Here is a 3,741-nt window from a genome sequence, read left to right on the forward strand (position 1 = left end):
CGCAAAATTTTATTGTCTCTGCCTTGCTTGCAATGCATTTCCTCAAGCACCTTCATAACTGTCGAGTCAGAAGAAATTTTGCAGATGGTGGAATCTGGAGCGACACATGCAAAATGGTGGAGGAACTCAGCAGGTCAGGCAGCATCTACAGAGGTAAATTAATAGTAAACGTTCCGGGTCGAGATTCTTCATCAGGACTGGAAAGGAAGCGGGCAGGAGCCAGAATAAAATGGTAGGGGGTGGCGGGAATCACAAGCTAGCAGTTGATAGATGAAAAACACGCTGATGCTGCAGGAGCTCAGCGGGCCAGGCACCATCCGTAGAGAAAAGCAGGCGGTCAAAGTTTCGGGTCAGAACCCTTCTTCAGGACTGAAAATAGGAAAAGGGGGTGCAAAATATATTGGAGGGAAAAGCAGCGCAGTGACAGCTGGACAAAAGGGGGAGGCGGGTTGGGCACAGTGAGGTGATACGCAGATGCAGATACGAGACAGTGATTGGCAGGTGCGGGGAGGGAAGATCAGATCCACCGGGCGATGGGTAAAAGGTAAGAAGACAGAGGGATAAAGGGCTGGAAAACGGACGAAGAGAAGAAGCACGGTGGGAGCGTGTTGTGGGGAAAGGGGATGGGGAATTACCAAAAGTGGGAGGATTCAATATTCATGCCGTTAGTCTGCAGCGTTCCAAGACGGAAAATGAGGTGCTGTTTCTCCAATTTGCGCAGAGAATTCTCCTGGCAGTGGGGGAGGCAGAGAATTGACATATCAGTGTGGAAGTGGGAGTTGAAGTGACTGGCAACGGGAAGATGTATGTGGCAGTTACGGACAGAGGCAAGTGTTCTGCGAAACTGTCTCACCAATGTCGAGGAGGCCACACTTGGAGCACCGAGTGCAGTAGATGATATTAAGGGACGTGCAGGTGAATCTCTGTCTCACTTGAAATTACTCTTTAGGTCCCTGGATGGAGGTGATGGAGGTGGTGTAGGGACAGATGTTGAACCTGTGGCGGAGGCAGTGGCAATTTTCCTCGGTGGAGACAAGATGGGTTGGGGGAGGTGTTAACTTGGGAGTCGCGGAAAGAGCTGTCCCTGCAAAAGGCAGAAGGGTGGAGTGGGAAGATATGCTTGGTGGTGGGATCCGGTTGGAGATGGCGGAATTAGGCGGAGAATGATGTGTTGGATACGTTGGCTGGTGGGATGAAATGTTAGGACAAGGGGGTCCTATCTCGATTAGGTCTGGGAACGGTGGGGGTGACAGCGGAGGTGCGGGAAATGGCAGAGATCAACAGTCAACGTTACCGAACGAGACCCTTCAACATGACTGGAAGGAAAGAAGGCAGAAGCCAGAATTAAAGGTCGGGGGAGGGTGGCAGGTGACAGTTAAGCCCAGGCGGGAGGGGGAAGATAGGTGGGTGGGGGAGTGGGGAGATACAAGAATTTGAGAGGTGACAGGCAGAAGATTCGAAGGGCCGAAGAAGGAGCAATCGTGTAGGAGAGCGGAGTAGACCATGGAATAAAGGGCAGGAGGGAAACAGATCGACAGGTCATGAAGGCGGGGATGGGGAAATAGGAGGGGTGAGGGGGCCATAGGAATGTAAGAAAATAAAGGGGGAGGAGGAACTCCTCAGAATCAGTTCACAAAATAGGGTGTATTTCCATTCTCAGTGGCGGTTGTGTGACGGCGAGAAGCGGTAAGTCAAAAACTGTCGTTCTGTTGACCCGCACTGTTTGACAGGAATCCACCTGGACACTTGACGAGCCATAGGATCGCTATTCTTTTCAAGCGTTTAGAATTTCTGTGACACACCCGAGACTTTGACAGCCCGATTGCTGAAGAAACCCGGCAGCGTTACTTCTCCGCACAAAGTTCCCTGTTGGGGCCGTCTCATTCTCACCATCTCCAGCAGCACAGACGAGACCTTGGTCAGTTGCTCAGGTGATACCGCCGGCAGCAGGTGGCCGCATCTTCCGACACAACAGCAACATTCGGGAACATCATCCAGCCGTAATGACAATGAAATACGTACCTCCTTGGTACATGGCACAAAGCTAAAGCGGCCATTTACTCTCCCATAACTTCTCGCATTGAAACAACCAGGTGGTCCTTTCTCCCAGCGGACAATGTTGGAGTCAGAGATAGAGGAGCAGGTTCCAGCCTTCTGAATCAGGACGGGTGAACACGTTGGAGTTCCCCTATCTCAGGGTCTGAGATTCAGGCTCATTTTATTCTGGGACATTTTTCCAACTGACCGATACACTGTGTGCCGATGTGGTGTCGGGAGGAGCCGCTGCTGGGAAGCCGGACTATGTCAGTGGAGTGTGTGGCACATTTAGCAGGTCGAATCTCAGGGGAGGACTCTCCAGCTGTGAAACTTCGCATCGATTACGGAAGGAACTTACGATTTGAGGTAAAATAGAAACCGCCATCATGTCATTGAATCTGAAAGTACCTTGTGAACCCAGGTATCAGCCCACTGATAAATCTTCCGCGTAGATTGTGCCGTGAGGCAGCGAGATTCAAAGAAAATATTAAAACTGCCGAAACCCGGGATTTAACCAGGGACCTTTAGGTCTTCAGTCTAACGCTCTCCAAACTGAGCTATTTCGGCTCCGACTGTAGACACTGTCCACACTCATGAGGAGACCAATGGGGGAACGGCAATGGTGTCATGAATGCTCAGCACCGGAGAACATGAAACCGGACCAGGACTGAGTACAGATTTGAACCTGGAAATTGTATCCCAATCCATTTTAAAAAGAAAAGCGGGAAAGTGGGGGGAGATTGTGTGGCGGCGAGAAGTATTCGGAAAATCCAGCCAAATTGAAAAATCTTCTATTTGGACGATTAGCCGGTTCTGGTTGGGCACCAAATAGTTCAACAGTCAGGGGTCCAAATCGTCGGTTCAGACGAAGCAGGGATTCAAACTTCCAATCCAGTGCACTGCGTTCGGAGGTCGCATTGGAGCAACCAGACGTAGATTGATGGAACGTTTTGCAGAGCTCCTGCTTTCAGTCCGCCGGAGTAACCCCGAACCTCCAGTTGTCCGCAGCACTAATTCACCATCCCACTCCACACTGATCAATCTGTCTGTGACCTCCTGCACTGCTGTAACAAGCCCAATGAACGTTTGCGGAACAACACCTCCTGTTCCACTGGACACATGTTGTCTGCAAATTTGCAGTGGGAGTCTAATCATGGCCACCAGCAATCCACCACAAATCAAGTCATTCTGCACTTTAATTGACCGTCGCTCTGGCCACCGTGAGAGGCACTCAAATGCGAAGGCAGTGCGTGTAACCTCTGTACCGAGAACACCCGAGCAGAGCTGTAATGTGGAACGTCAGCTCTTGAATCAGCCGGATATTTGTGCTGTCTTCAGGTTTTCCGTTTCGGTCATTGTAGATAGAGGACGAATCACCTTGGATGTCGTGGATATTATTCATTTTAACACATTATGGTCGATGTAAAGTTGAAATTCAAAATATTCCAACACACACAAACTAACGGAATAAAAACGTATGCGAGAGGATAGGTAAGGAGGACATGGAAGGATCCACCTTGCTAACCCCAATGGTTCGCTAACAGCTACAATACTGTGATCCTTTATCTTACCTCAGGTAAAATGTGAAAGACGAGCAAATTGATAAAAAATAAAGATCCTCGAATGTTTGCAGAGATGACAGCCCTCGCTTTCAAATTAACCTGTTGAAGGAACCCTTTCCCTTGGAAGATATGCAATAACTAC

At 49.6% G+C, this 3,741-nt stretch overlaps 1 non-coding gene across 1 annotated transcript; it reads right to left on the minus strand.

Annotated features, from left to right (window-relative positions):
• Positions 1–2,531: 2,531 nt before the first annotated feature.
• On the minus strand, positions 2,532–2,604 carry trnaf-gaa (transfer RNA phenylalanine (anticodon GAA)). Its single transcript has one exon. It is a non-coding gene; the product is annotated as a tRNA-Phe (tRNA).
• Between the last annotated feature and the right edge of the window lie 1,137 nt (positions 2,605–3,741).

The sequence above is a fragment of the Pristis pectinata genome, chromosome 22, assembly GCF_009764475.1.
Source record: "Pristis pectinata isolate sPriPec2 chromosome 22, sPriPec2.1.pri, whole genome shotgun sequence".
Classification (NCBI taxonomy): Eukaryota; Metazoa; Chordata; class Chondrichthyes; order Rhinopristiformes; family Pristidae; genus Pristis; species Pristis pectinata.